Source organism: Ptychodera flava, chromosome 20, assembly GCF_041260155.1.
Source record: "Ptychodera flava strain L36383 chromosome 20, AS_Pfla_20210202, whole genome shotgun sequence".
Taxonomy (NCBI): Eukaryota; Metazoa; Hemichordata; class Enteropneusta; family Ptychoderidae; genus Ptychodera; species Ptychodera flava.
The window spans coordinates 23,937,374-23,953,890 of NC_091947.1; the positions used below are offsets into that span (position 1 = coordinate 23,937,374).

Consider the following 16,517-nt stretch of genomic DNA (forward strand, 5'->3'; position numbering starts at 1 on the left):
TAGCCAATCAGGACAGGCCTTACGACCCTGGCCTTTTACCCAATCAAGCCACTCTTAACATCTCGCAGACCCAAAATGAAGTGTATGAAGTGGAGAGAGGAGAAAGTAGTGTAAACAGGAAAGAAAGGCGGTATATATTGCTTCGGAATTATTCACATGTGAAGGGCACCGTCTGTCAAAATACCCGGGTTTGGAGATTGAAGCGATACAATTTGGTAAGTTCTGATTGCAAATTCCATAACGTGCACCAATCGTTTGTAATTTACTATTAGAAGATCACTCATCAGTGAAATTGACTGTTATAAAAGCTTACGTACCCGGTAATGTACTGTTGTGTACACAGTTAGAGTTCAAACACGAAAGTGTTCACCTCTGCTATATGACCCTGACCTCTTTTATACAAACAGATAAAGTACGATGCACTCTCGCTCTCTATGTCTCGGTTAACGAGAAAATGTCCACTCGGACACGCTGGGGGAAAGTAACCGCGTGATTCGAGGGTTGACGTAAAACGATGGGAGTCTGTATGAGTGTATGTGCGTGGAGGTAGTAGAGAGCTACAACCTCCATGGTATGTGTAACGTAAAGCAGGTTGCTTTACAGCTTCGTTCACTAACAACCTGTCACTGCATAAATGTCAGTGCATGCAGTGTCAGCACTGGCAGAATTCGGTGCACGTTGCCGTCCCGTCCATCATCCACAAGACATAAGTTTGAATATTATGACTTTGTGTGTGTATGTGTGCTTGTGTGTCATTACCATTGCTTTATATTAAACTATACATACACACACACACACACACACACACATATATAATATATATATATTATATATATATATATATATATATATATATATATATATATATATATATATATATATTACAAATATATGTTATATGTAATTTTATATTGTGTGTATATGTGTCTGTGTGACATTACGATTGTTTTAATCTTGAAAAACAACATCGGTCTTCAATGCCTAAATACCGTAATACTGGCCATTCCATTTTGGAGATTTCAACCATAACACTGATTGAATTAGGTAATTTAAATCCATTGCTAGTCACTGGTTCACAATAATTGAATATTGGTACGTAATTATTCAGAGTATCCATCAATATGAATGAAGATTATCTGTTCTGTAGCCTCATGTGGCCTGACATTTTAAAGATAAAAGTGCAATTCTTACAATTCTGGCTGTTTTTGTTGATTTATTGGGTTTAATACTGACAGCTTGAGTGTCGGTAAAAAAATATGTGGATTGACGGGGCAGCCCTCAACCCCTTCTCGTATGATTTAAATGTATGTTTAATCTGCTTTCCACACATTCAAAATTGGCTGCTAAAATTTATGTAATCTGTCCCTGATCTGTAATATTTCCAGCTGATTTGTATATAGGCTGGAAGTTACAGTCTTTGACATGTAGCCATTCATGAAAAACTAGGGCATAAATCAAAGACTTACTACATCACAGACTATGTATACATGTAAATGCGTTGGCAAGCTGTCTACATCTTGTCATATTCTGTATTTGTCGCCAAACCAAATTAGGTTTTTTCCCTTTGTATTAAAAACAAGATCAAATTGATAATGGTTAATGAAGAGTTTATAGTTTAATTGTTAAAATCGCTTGAATTAAATAAACCACACTAGAATTCCACCACATAGAAATTTTGCATCAATTATACATCATTCAGTTTTATCCTCTTCAGTATTTACCAAATGTCAGAACAGTTCGTATTTCACACCGCAAATCTGATTTATCCTGCTTACCTGTACATTTGTAATCACAACAGCTTATCAATTATAATAAATTACAACAGATTCTAATAATAAATGTGATTCCTCCATATGGTTTCATAATCATGCTTTTGCATGTACTGTAATATAATTCAACTGCGCTGAACATTATAAGCTTTATGAAATTGAATTTCGTAGAAAATCTTTGTTTTTCTATCTTCATTATGACTGCATGTTCACATCTTCCATAAAGGTTTTAGAATATCAATTTACAGAAAGCTTAGCATTTTTAGAGAAAGAATGATTTGATATGTATTCTGATATTTTTAGAAAATCAGCATTGCTGATTTTCTAAAAATATGTATGTAGGAGCTAACTTGCACGGATATTTTTTTTGTGCCAAACCTGTAGGTCAACTGTATTATTAGGTAGTCTCGCTTTTTACCTCCATTGAAATAAGTAAACGTGGATGATTTACACACACAATATGCTTCTGACGTTTTCTAAAAAATTTGATAGCATGCTATTCAACATAAAGTTAATTGGACATTTGCTATGAAAACCCATAAGCTATACAGTTGTCATAGTCTATCAAAATTTCTGATATGATTAGCTGTAATTCACAACATTTTCAGAGATATTAGTATTGTGTTCCCATTATTTGCAAAGACCAACAGCCCTAGATTATTGTCTGTCACCTGGAAAATTTTTCCTTTTTTCTATTACGCTAGTTTTCTTTTAGATTGAAGGGCTTATCTAACAGATTGATTGGATGTTCAGAATAACCATTAAAGCCTTTCTTCGCTTTTTCTTTAATGCAGTGACTCTAATGACAACGGTTGGGACACAGTGAACTCAAGCAGATAAAAGTTAAACCTTTTCTATGTTATTTTGATTTGTTTCCGCAGATATAGGGAGAAGGTACCAAATCTGTGTGGTACAGTTCATCTTGAAATGCAACTAGAAGCTGAACAAGCTAATGTTGCAAACCATATGTTCCAAAGATAATTTTCACATGGTGCATGTTGCCAAGCCGACAAAGATCCTGCAATTTGATTTAATTTAGTTTCCAAATAGCCATTGCCAATTTACATGCAAACTGTGCGGGAAGCAACACAACCGCAACAGTGAAGTTTTCCTCAAAAGACTAGCATGCACACCCTGCTGTATAAAGATACATACATTCTGGCTTTACAGGAAGTATCTTATGTGTCCGTTCCTGGAAGGCTCAGATATCACATCATGCACATGGGACAAGATTAAATACATGTCCTTCAAAGGAATTAATTTGCCATGAGTGCCTACCAATCAGGAAGCACGGATGAGTTAATTTTATTCATCATGTTAAAGAAAGATCTGACAGAATATTTAATCTCATGAGGATACAGTTCTCAATTATCTCTCCGCATAACCTGTAAATATTGCAAAGGAGGTGAACACTTTAATTTGTTTCGAGGTCCCAGAAGTCTGAACACTCATCAATCAACAACTCCTCTATACATTGTATCTCATTTTCAACCACAGTCACTCGGGGATTTGCTTTGACATGCAGTAGCTATTGAAATCAGCCTGGAACAGAATTCCATTGCAGTGAATTAATAAACCACCTCCAGTGATGGCAACACCGAAGGGACACATCGGCTACACACTGATCGGGGACAAGTCGGTGGAATTTTACAAGGACCCAATTGAATTTGTAAACAGGAGAATTGAACAGTACTCTGAGAGAGTCTTCCAATCTAGATTGTTGAACACAGCGACTGTCTTTGTGGCGTCCTGTAATGGTGTCAAAGAATTACTGCACGGTAAGCCGATTATCATGTGTAGTGTGTGTGATCGTATTTAGGTAAGCAGAACAGACCAGTGTATGATCAGGCCAATGTATGTTACTTCATACAGCAGCCTTTTTACAGCCAGTTTCAGTGTTAGATTTGATGTAATTTCTTCTCACCAATAGTTTATATACTTCTTCTCACATTAATTTAAGTTACTTCAAATAGTACTTGATGGTGACAAATTCAAACAAACAAACAAACAAACAAACAAAAACAAAAAAATACTAACTGTAGACTTAATTTACCAAGGTCTTTTATATGTAATTGTACCCATACATGCTTGTTATATCAACTACTATACATTCAATTCTTGCATGAATCAATGGCCAGGGTGACAGACACGCAAAGCTATACACAATATTTGCAATAGCTTCTTTGAGAATCTGCTAATACCTGAAGCTGGCAACATTTGACAATGTAAGCTATACCACAACAAATACCAGTACACAACCAAGTGTTAGTGATTAGGTGAGGTGTCTATCGACCCCTGTGTTAAATTTACGCTGATACGGGCTGTGACTGTCAGTACCGGTAACATTACTTTCACGGGTACCAGCCACATACTATGCTGACAATCCACAATCATTGTGAATTGAATAGCATCATTTCATTTCATTGGTGCGGTGATAGTGGACTAAAGATGAATAATTGAAACAGCAATAGCCATTGTGTTGTCAAAGTGATGGCATTTATATTTCTTTTATCGCATTCATTAACATATGACAAAGTATGCATGCGTAGAGTGGAATTCAAATTAAGAAATAAAATGGAAAGTTATATAATTTTCAGAGTAAGAAGTATTCAATTACTGGTTTATCATGTGTGTACGCATAAGTTATTCTATTGATGTGTTCATTATCTGTTTAATTGCTGCATCAACATAAGCACTTCCTTGTCTTAACAATTGCTCATTTTCTGTGAGTGGAAATACATTGTGTTATATCAAAGGCAGCAGTAAATTACTGTATATTGAATACTGTACAGAGGTAGTCAATCTCGCTAATGAGCCAGTGGTGTACAATCAGTGACGCAGCCATTGATTATTTTTACTGGTTGCTATAGGAGATTTTCACCAGCCCATTTACTGTGGAGTGACAACTTCCATTGACAAATGCAATGCAGGTTTCCAATTTAAGCCTTCTCTCAATCGCCATTAGCCATAATATTTTAAGTATTTTCCAGTACTTTTGTTTTGTCTGTGTAATACAATACATGATCTGTTTCCAAAATGATGTGACTTTTACCAATGCCCGGTGTCAAACATGTCATTACAGCTTGCAATCTGATATGTGTGTAATGTCCGGGGTTATTTTTGAGAAATGAATTCTAGTCAGGACGAGAATTAAATTGTCTACAGTAAAAAATTGCATATTGTAATTTACAATGTACATGTACTGTTAAAGTTCATACCAAATATATTTCAACATATTGGGAAATTTAAGGAAAATATATTCGTCATTTTGAACAAACAAGATGAAAATATTATCAAAATTACAGCTAGCAGAGCTCTATTATTTATAAAGTGTATGGCCTGCTTCAAAGGTTGTTTGCTTTCCTTCAATTGTACATCTCATAAATTTTTCATACCTGATGCATTTTGCTTGTAACTTGAAGTGCTGAAGTCATAAATTCTGACTCAAGGACCTTTCATGGCAGAAAACATCCAGTTTGATAATTTATCATGAGGCCAGCCGATGCCACTGAAATCGCATATTTAGATTTCTAGTTTTTTTCCAACACTGGACAGAAACTGCTAATGTTTCACAATGTTTGTTTTCCAGGGCAGTACCCTTGTGAATTAGCTGTGATTCCCCAGGCTTGGTACTGGGGGTGCCTCTTAATATTTCAATGAAATCATATTTGAAAGAAATGTTATGGTGATACCATATTTACCTGTGATCATGACACAAGCAGAAACACTGCTTCATTTTCACGTGAATAAATCAACATATTAAATGATGCCACAGCTTTTAACAATGATTATGTGCAGGTATTTGTGTGTTGTTTCCTAATATAATTCCTGTGGGAGTAAACTACCCTTCAAAATCCAATAAATTTATCCTTGCTCTGTGTGCATATGTACACATTCTTGAAGGTCTTACAAATAACGATATTAAAAAGTTTACAAACCCTTTTCTTGGACAAAATTAAATGTTGTTTATCTTTATCTATATATGACTTTGTCACTCAAACTATCACATCAGGGTTCGCCACAGATCAATTTTACAGTTGCAACACCGAATAAAAAATTCATGAAGTTCTCAATGCTATCATCGTAATATTATGAAAGGCTTTTGTCTCTAAATAAAGCACGCGTTTTGATTTTAATGTTGTACGTAGCCGTGAATTCAATTTACACCATGCTGTTTGCTTTGTGTGCCATTCTATTCAGAGTTGCATATTTTCAATTGCTCACTTAATTTCTTCCTTGAAATCACCGTAACTAAAAGCAGCGTCTGTCACAGTATGTACATTTTTGCGGCTTACGGCAATTCCATTTTCCATTGCTTTTCAGACAAGAGTGATTGCTTTGAGATGGGTTACAAATCATTCATGTACGGTCTCTATGGCGATAATCTGATATTTGCCGGACACAAGGAAGCCAGCAGGATTCGTCAAGTCTTAAAATCTCTGTTTTGTGGAGAGTCTGTGAAAAACTGGAATACCCTAACTGAGAGTTTGATTGACAGGAATTTTGCTCATTTGAGTTCAAGGTAATTTTTAGTCATTCTATATGTTTATCGATCCTATTCAGGTAACCATGGTAATACAGGAGCTCAGTAATTAAGAGTTTCAATGGAAAGAAATTTTCTTCAGTTGAGTTCAATATAATTGCTATAATTATTATTCTGTACATGTTTATGGACCCTCACCAGGTTTCCATGGTAACCAAAATACCTCTGTCATTGTTGGTTTTGAGAAATGTGCAATAAATGAAATTAAATAGGAAAATGTGCAATTCAGTGATATGATCCTATAAAAGATAAAGTTATACAGAATTTGGTACCTGTCAAGGAAACCATAGTAACTGCAGAACAGCTGCACGTGTTTTAATATCCTCAGTGTATTGTCTGTGATTTGTGATCTCCACAAGTCCAAACTAACATTGGATAGATGGACAACCTCCTATCCATTATAGCCATCTACCCTGCCTGAACTTACTGTGCATACAGTAATTTAACTGTACTTCAAGGGGAATGTGCTATCATTTAATAACCCTTATCCTGCCAAGGTTCTGAGAAAACACTGCTGATAGTGACATATGAACTTCATATGTCACTATCAGCTGTGTTTTCTCCAAGATGCCACCTCCTGGCAAACCAAAATCCCCCATCAAACAATTACAAGTGCGCTACTATTCCCCCTGTGAGAGAAACCTGGAGAAAATACTTTCACTATCAGGTCAAGTTGGTTAAAATAAGTAAAGTATACATGTAACATGTCCCATATGTTGCAGCTTAACAAAAAGTTTAACATTGGAAGGCCCTGAAAACATGAACACTCTGAACGTGACTTTTACACACTAAAGCTGCTATTTCATACCAAGCAAGGCAGGTGAAAACAGAAAAGGTTTTTGCTCAATATCACTTTTTACTGACTTTGTAGCTAGATAGGGAAGTGACTGAAGTGGTACTGTCTGACAGGAAAAGGGTTGAAATTCAACTAATAAATCATATGTTAGCGTGATTCCACAAAGAAGAGTAGAAAATGATTTTCAACAGTTTTGTCATGTTGCATATTTGACTCCCACAAAATTTGATATTTTGATTTTGTGATCTGTTGAATTTAGTCTGTTAAAACATTTGCAAAATTACTTTGCTAAACTGCAGGGTTGGCAAAACCAGTATTTAATGTTCACGACCCAACTCTCTCATACCATACCACATGCAACTCATGTATGCTGAGTTGTTTTGGAAAACAAATGCTTCAAATTTTGTTCAATATTTTTTAACCTTTCAAAACACTTTTTGATATCTACCTTATTATTTTAAATTTCCGGTTTAACTGGTTCACTTTGAAATGGGGTGAAAGGTTACGATTACTCAAGAGTGTCGGTTTAACAAAAAAGGTCGTTGAATAATTTTGTTGAGGTACCCTAGTACGATCATCTCAAAACAACAGCTGAGACCGTCTGAAGGAAACTTGAAACCATTCTCTTAAAAAAGTTATATAAAATGAGGTGTCAATGTGCAACTTTTAGCACTAGAGAAATATATTTTGATATTTGGAATTCAGAATGGTGTTTACCCCTATTATAATCAGTGAATTAAATTCTCAGTTTTCTGCCTTACAAGACAGTGAAAACTTCCATTACATGCTTCAAAATGGGTCTTCACAAGTAGCATAACACAGCAAAATATTATAAAAATTTGAGTCCAAATATCTGTCCCCAAGATTCATCCTACCTAAAAATAAGCTCACTGTTTCCAATACACATAATTATAGTATAAAGGTATCGTATTTAAGAATGATCAACTCTGTAATTTGCACTTTTGTAATGTTCCCTATTTTTCCCTTCCAGAACTGCATTACCAATGTATCAAGTCTTCAAACAGTTTGCCACAGAATTGTCACTTAGTATATTTTTAGACGTCAACGTGGAAAAGTCAGCTGAACTGGCTCATCAGATTACAGAACTGACTACGAAACACTGGCACGGTGAGTTACAAAATTTACTATACTAGACATCAGTCCAGAATACAGACCAGATAATAACAATAGGAAATTTTAATATAGTGTTGAGTTTATTCAAGTGTAACAATAACCATAATGAAGCTATTGCAAATCTTTGAGACACAAGGAACGTCAGCATGATAAAAATAAGCAAGCAAGCAGAATCAGTACAGATTGAAATATGGTAAAAAAAATCTGTCAGTCATCTGTGGCACAGGCCCCAATAGACTGCAAGCTCGGGGCAGAGGAGGTGAGCGTAGGGAGCATCCTCCAGCAACGGACCTTTCCGTCTAAAGACTCCAATGACAGTGAAGTAATTTTGACAATAATGAAGATTTTGAAGTGATTTGTATTTCCCTTCCAGGTATTATCTCCATGCCTCTCAGTTTGAGAATTCCGTACTGGTCCTCAGGGTACAAGAAAGCTATTGAAGCCAAGGTTTGTGCACATAACTGATGCATAGAGTACATAGATATATCATGAACTAGTCCCTATCAGCAAGCAAATTTCATGATTCCAGTATGATCTTTCATCCTGGCTTTTATTACTTATATTATTCAAATGTTCTCCCTTTAAAGCCTGGGAAAGTTACAAACTTTGTTTCGGTGTTAGATGGTTTGTGATTCATGACATGACTCAATACTGCTTCAAAATCTCAATTCGAATTGGCAGATCGATTACAGTGAACTATTAAAAACAGGATGTAAGGTCATGTAGAGGTCATGACAATGAATGGCCTGCATGTATTTCTTTCAAAATGACGACAGTGGTCAGGTCTTGGTATCAGTTCTGTGTGGGAACCATAGAATCGAACACTAGTATCAGCAATCCAGTACAGTGCAGTTTTACAAACTCAACCAAAGTAACGCTTGCCTGAATCCACAATTTTCAAGAAAGACAGGAAACGGCACATCGGTTTTAGTGTATGTGTTTTTGCAGCTGTCTGAAAAAGCACCATTTACAAAAAATGAAATCATGCGATGATTGAGACCCTCTTGATTTCTCATTTCCTCAGAAAATAATGTATGGCGTAGTATTTATCCTGGTTTTAAGATGCAGGTCTACTGTACATTTAATTCATTATCCAATCTAGCAGTGGCTGGTCTGTAGACATTCATGGTTTAAAAATCACACTTGTTAGAGTAAACCCACACAAGTAATAGTCCCAGCATACCAGTACAGTAAATCCTACATGTATTCAACATAGACTGTCATTAGAAAAGTAACATTGCCCATAGTTGAAAGTCTTCATGAAAGACATGAAATTCCATCCATACAATTCAAATTACACAACTTTTGTTGAATGAGAGATATACAGAGATACACTGGGACATGCGTTACTGACCACACTTTGTACAATTGAATTGGAAATTGTCAATGTTGGTAACCATGTGTGCATTTACATTATGTGTAAGAGGTTCACTTCAATATGTTCATATACCTTTCTACAGATAAAATAATGAATTTTTTTCTGTAGTTTTTAGAAGGAGACTTAATCCATCTAGAAAGCTCTCCCAAACCTCTTATAATGATATCTTGTCTGTTTTTTTTCAAATCACTTCACACAAGTATAAAAATAACTTCGGTTTGAAAATCTTGATTTCTTCTTCATAGAATACACTTTATGACATCATTTTCAAGAGACTTTCCCAGTCCAAGGCCGATGGATTTCTGCACCAGATAAAGACCGCTGGTTTCAAAGACACTGCAGAAGCTGCCCATCATGTGCTTCTCTTCATCTCAGCGTTGGTCCCAAGGCGATCGCATCACTCCTCACATCATTTACAGTCATCATGGAAGACCCGACACATGTATGTCTTCACACTGTCTTCTGTTATTTTAATCAAACTTAGTGTTTTCATTATCCAGTATAAAACGTTAACCCTATTACCACAATGGTTTGTCCCAAACCCATTGTTATATCAATGGTGAGTGTAGAACTGTTTACAGTGAATTAGGGTGAACAGGTTCATCATTCACTTTGGAACCAAATGATGTTTTTGTTCTTTGTATCCATTACGTTCAGTCATTTTGGGGCTTTGCCTTGCTGTTTATTTTACCACCTTAATAATGTTTATTTGTTTGTGAAGATAAACATCAAATTTAACTTAGAATGTCAATAAGAAACTTTATGGGAAAAATTAGATGAAACTTCAAGGATGATTATGCAGGCATATCTTTGACGAGGGAAAGAAATTTAGCAAGAATTATTTAAAGGTGTAAAGTAGTAAATTACATATTCAGCGTTTGACTGTATCAGGATTAAAAGGTTATATCTATAACAACATGTAATGATCTGTTTTAAAATGAGTGATATTTTCTTAAAAACTATCTACTGTTGATTGACCAATCAGAGTGCTCAATTCAGGGTGTTTTATTTACTCGTAAAGCCTGGTCACCAAATTCCAGAAACAAATGACAGCGCCGTAGTAAAGTACTGTCCAATCAAAAGTGAACATGTCATATTCTGTAGACATCTGGTACGTTTTAATATTCAAATTTGGTAACACAACGGAAACCAGCTGCAACACAAACTCTGCTGTGCCCTAGGGCATTTATATAATGTGCCCTAGGGCATTTATAGGATGTTCCATTACATTGGAAGGCTATTTCACAAATAAAAGTTTTAATTCATATCCTAAACATGTTACATTGACAAAGGGGACGATTGACGTAAACACATTGAAAATGAAAATATATCAGTAAGGGGCGATAGTTTTTAAGTCGGATAAAACCCTCTACTCGGGCTCTTCTGGTATATAAAGTCCAACCCTACGATAAAATGTCTCGGCCTGCGGCCTTGACATTTTATCGTTGGGTTGGACTTTATATACCAGAAGAGCCCTCGTACTCGGGCTTTATCCTATACATAAACCTTGAAAATAAGTTTAAAATAATTGTTTAAAGTATATGTTGTACATTGTAACTTTCACAAACATATTTTCTGCTCAGCATCTGTAATCTGTAATTCACAGGAGAGACAAAGAAATGACAAAATTGAATTCAATTTTCTTTTAGATGCATCACAGACAAAAAGCTTTGAAAGACGAGAAATATTTACACCAGATATTGCTTGAAGTACAAAGACTATGGCCACCATTCCTTGGAGGGAGGCGTTTAGCAACTCGGGTAAGAAGAAATCGTTTGTTTGAATTATTTGTCGACAGCAACCTTTCACAAATTGTGTTTCTGTCAGGACTTTAAAATGCAGTCAAAAAATTTGCAGATGACATGAAAGTGTCTGCTGTCTTCCCATACGACCATTTTAATATATGTAGGTGAGCCCAAACAACTTTACCTATGTATGGCCCCAAACAAATTAATTAATGAGTTATAACACACTGGTACCTCTAGAGTGCTGTCATTTTGAAAAGACTTAAAAACAAGCCAGTATTGTTTGAATTGCTGTACAATCCTTGAATTGTTGTACAGTCTATGGACTTAGCACATTTGTGTGAATTTTAGATGAAGAATTTTTTTAACTCTGTCATTTAATTATTTTGTGGCATAATAAATTTTCATTCACATGGTATTTGTTTCACAGGATTGTATTATAGACGGGTACAAGATTCCCAAAGACTATGCAATAGTTTATATCACATATGCAGCTCAGCGGGATCCATCAGTTTTTACAGATCCAGATGACTTCCAGCCAGAAAGATGGCAAACACAGTAAGTTATGAGCATGCAAAGTGTCATTACAAATTTGGTTGCTGTGTATACCGGTAGTTTCACCAAAATCTTTAAAAAAACTTTAAATCATAAGATTGGAATAAAGGAACAGGTTTGTATTGAAAGGAGTGAAGTATGTGATGATCTCAAAGAACTACAGAATGTTTGACAAATATTTTGAAAAGTCTTGCGAAACTTTTTATGTCACTAAGTTTCACTTGTGAAACTTTTTATGTCACTGAGTTTCACCTATGGAAGCATCCAATCATCAACTCCCACTTTTCAACGTTTCAATTGTACACAAGTTATGTTCAGTAAAAAACTGTAGTCACTAGTCATCATGGGGAGGTAATTCACCAGAAAATGCAGTGACAGTACTGTTATTTTTGATTGAAAAGTCTCTTTATGATATGTGCGTGATCACTGTAGCGTATCCTGTATTGCTTACCACAGTGGTGCTGATCATCGCAAGCTACTCAGCTGTTTTGGAGGAGGACCAAGAGATTGTATCGGCAGTGTTCTTATGCACCAAGTCTTGCAAGTAAGATACGTTTCATGTCCAATTCTCCATATCACATGCACTCCTGACAAATCAACAATCCTTGGTTCTTGTATCTGTTTCTGATCAGTGGATATATCCCTTTACATTGTCCTTCTCAGTGTGTTACTGTGAAATCGTAATCTGGTCATTTGCTTTGCTCATAAAATGCTGATGAATCAGAATAAAAATCCATTTCTCTGCAAAGTTGCTTTTGCTATACCTGTATACTGAGTCTAGTTGCCTTCCTTCACTTTCTGTGCTTTTGTTCAGAATTTTTGTGTTAAATTTAATAAATACCACGGTTTGGTGTTGATGTAAGTAGCAGTGTTTTGTAGAAAATATAAAAGTTGTGAGCGATGTTCTATTCAATGCAGTGTCATTATTTCTAACCATCTATAGATTTCATTTTGCGCCTCTGAAAATATGATATTTTCAAAACCAGAGCTCTGACTCAGAAATGTAACCATGTGAAGTTCACATGACGGTCAGCTGAAAGAATATTTTGAGTTTTTCCTACACTCACTCTCAGCCCCCTGTTCACTCAGCTTTCTTTGATGTGCCTTGCATAGAGCAGCTAAATCAGGCTAATGCAGCAAGCCAAGGCCTGGTTATTGAGTTGTCATCAAACAAGATATTAGGCAAGGTTGTGTAGCCAACATTGGACTGCATTGGGATCATCATTGTTCCATTAATTTGTCTCACTACCGATGCGATCTTCTCTTGCACAGACTGCGTGTCGCTTCCTGCTAGAACACTACACCTGGGTCTTACCTGAAGGCCAGAACTTGACCCACAAGTGGTTACCCGTGTCCAGGCCCAGAGAGCAGGTCATGGTCGTCTTCTCAGATGCATCAGTGGACGAGGCAGAGGACAGGAAATGACAAGATCAACTGTGATAAGGGCTACACGGTCAGATTTGCCGTGAAAACTTATCTATTAGGAACAAAGCCAGTAAAAGTGCAGGAATTCCTGTGTCATTACGGGAAAGCTCCATTAACTTAGGAATACCTGACTTCCCTAGAGGATCAATTTCACTGACCTGCCTTTCCTACAATGGCACTACAATAGCACCAGCTGGATTAGATAAACATAACAATGGAACATTCACACCTTGGGGATTAAAAGTCTTCTGTTTGTCACCCGAGTTGGTCAGGCAAGGACATAGGCGGCCCATACATATTGATAAGCTTATTATGGAGTTTTTCTCAGTTTTCTCTGTCACTGTCAGCCCCTCTCTTTTCTTCATGCTCTGACTGATCGTAGTAAATAAAATAAATGACTATATAGCCTAACCTATAGCCTCTTGACTCTTTATTCATTTTACACTCCATTACAAGGACGTATATCTCTCATACACACATGCTGTAATTGATTAGTCAACACAACTAATTATGCTAATCCGTGGACTTATCAGAGGTTGGTCAACATTGGAAAGATAGTGATGTTAATGAAAAAGGAGTAGTAACCATTCCTATCTTTCGCGATGTTGACCAACCCGTAAAATCCCTGATAAGTCCACGGATTAGCATAATTAGTTGTGTTGACTAATTAATTACAGCATGTGTGTATGAGAGATATACGTCCTTGTAATGGAGTGTAAAATAAATAAAGAGTCGCAGAGGCTAGGTTATGTTATATAAACCATTTATTTTATTTATTCCGATCATTCAGAGCATCAAGAAAGAAGAGAAAATGATAGAGAAAACACTGAAAAACTCAGTAGTACTTATTGGGTCGCCTGTGGCAAGGACTCGGGTTTCAGGTACCATGCAAGTTAATGCAGCCTTCCCCTAATAAAACAGGTATCCAGATAAGAGAGGTTACCATACATTCTGTTGACTATATTCAGAATGAAGTTATAACAGCAGTAAGCTGTATAGGATAGGAGCGTTAACTGGTGTATAACACTTCCTATTCTGGAAGATGCCTTCTTTCCCAAAATGCCCTGATTCTGCCTAGTAAATCCAAAAGAAAAGTGACAGCCCAAAAAAGTAAAGTCAAGACGTCAACTCTCTTCATTATCAAGTTTTGATCAGAAACTCTTGGTTTTTTTTTGTGATAGGCCATTTAATCTGCCATGTAGTACAAAGAATTTGCACTGGAGATGTCAACCTTCTCTGTGTGCAAAGCTTTGCACACACATGCTAATTTGGTTTACAACTGCTCGGTGTTTACATTGGCAACACAAACTGCCAACATTAAGAGTGGTATTTTATATTTATTTACATTCCATTTCAAATTTTCAGGATTATTTTATGAATTCTGTTTATAAACCTCACAGAATGGTGTAAATCCTTTATAAGGTGATCATACATATGCATTCTTGAATCATACAATTTTTTTGCATATCGATTGACACAAAATTTTAACCATATTAATTTTAGATGAACTTACTCATTTGTACATATTTTGGAGTTTTTAATTCAATTTCCTTATATTTTTGTATTCAGTTGATGATATACCTGAAATACTAATGGCTGCATAATTTCCATTTTCAATATTTTTAAATAATTCTGAACTCAGGAGACAAAATTAAATCACTACCAGCATTGTTGTTTACTGCTTTAATATTTATGGTTGTTACATAAAAGCAAAGTATTCTTTACTCAAGCATTTTATCACAATTTTTAAAAATCTTGCCACATGAAATAATCAAATTCATGAAATCTTTTGTTTCAAGTAAACTGTGGTTCAAGGTATGATGCACCTCAAAAATAAAATTTGTGAATTGAAGTCACCACAAAGGACTTCAAAGAAATTAAATGATCAAGAAACAACAATCAGCAGTCCTAACCAGCAGGCCCTCCAACACTTTGCCTCAATTTTCTGGAAGTTTCTTTGCGAAGCCCATATTGAACCAAAAGTGCTGGTGCTTCCAGCAATTTGTTTGCATCATGGGCATATCATCAAACTCAGAGGGCGCACTGGTCCCCACCCTGATTGAAATGTTAGGACCAGAGTGGGGAAAGTACTTCAAAGGGTATCGATAACTTACATAAAAAAATAGCCACCATTTGCTGTTACACATACCTATTGGGAATATATAAAGTTTGATTTTCATCTGAGAGGGTTGATTTTTCAATGTTGATTTGAAAATGACTCCGTACAAAATCTTAACCAGAAAAGAGTTTGAAATTTTTTTTTACTTTTCCTATAATATTTATCCAAGAATGCTTTCTACTTTAAGGTAGTCTGCACCTTGAACTTAAAAAGCTAAAACTTTCCCTCAAACCTTTCTTAAGAAATCCCCTTTTGAAATGAAGAATAATAATCAGGGGTCACTCTGCAAAATTTGGTGCAAGAGAAGTAAATTACCCAACGTTTACCGACAATTGAAATTCACAAATGGCTGCCATCCCCGAGTTAACTCCTAGGGACGGAATTAAATTATCAAAATTCATAAAAATAAGCCATTGAAAACAAGTGGTACACCGGTTTAACCCTTTCACCACCATGGTTTGCCCAAATCCATTGTTTTCTATGGTAAAGTTGGACCTGTATACAGGGAACTGGGGGTGAAAGGGTTAAGAGTCCCAATATCTGTCTCAGAGGTGCATTCTACCTAAACCAGATTTCATTTTACAGTGGTGTCCATGTAGTTTCACTTACATTGAAGCATCGTAAAAGGAATAAAAACAGAAGGAGAATGGTAGAGTTGGATGTTTTATTGAAATGCACCACCTCACAACTCTGCAGTGACAAAAGGTAGCCTACAATCTCAGACAAAAATACATAGTACATACGGGCTATGTTGACAGGTCTCCATCCCCACTTCTTTCCTGTCCCAACAGGCATGTTCACATGAATGAAGTTGATACTAACATTCTCGTCTTGGGTGAATTCTTCATAGGACTGCAGTACACGTTCAATTTCACCCAACACTCTGTCAACAGTCAGTTCTTGAACAGGAGAAAAAGGTAACCAGATTTGATAGGGGAGGGATGGACTTTCAAGTGTAATGCTTACTCTGTCCCTAGGAGAGATGGCATGGATGAGTCGGCTAACAGTGCTCTCAAAGACATCTTGTAGCACCACCATCACTTGCATGAAAAC

General features: G+C 36.1%; 1 long non-coding RNA gene and 1 pseudogene across 1 annotated transcript; both read left to right on the forward strand.

Moving 5' to 3' along the window:
* Positions 1-63: 63 nt before the first annotated feature.
* On the forward strand, positions 64-13,481 carry LOC139120362 (putative cytochrome P450 120; annotated as a pseudogene).
* A 956-nt stretch (positions 13,482-14,437) lies between these two features.
* LOC139120365 (uncharacterized) lies at positions 14,438-16,111 on the forward strand. Its single transcript, XR_011549086.1, has 2 exons — positions 14,438-15,898; positions 15,987-16,111. It is a non-coding gene; the product is annotated as an uncharacterized lncRNA (long non-coding RNA).
* The last annotated feature ends 406 nt before the right edge of the window (positions 16,112-16,517 follow it).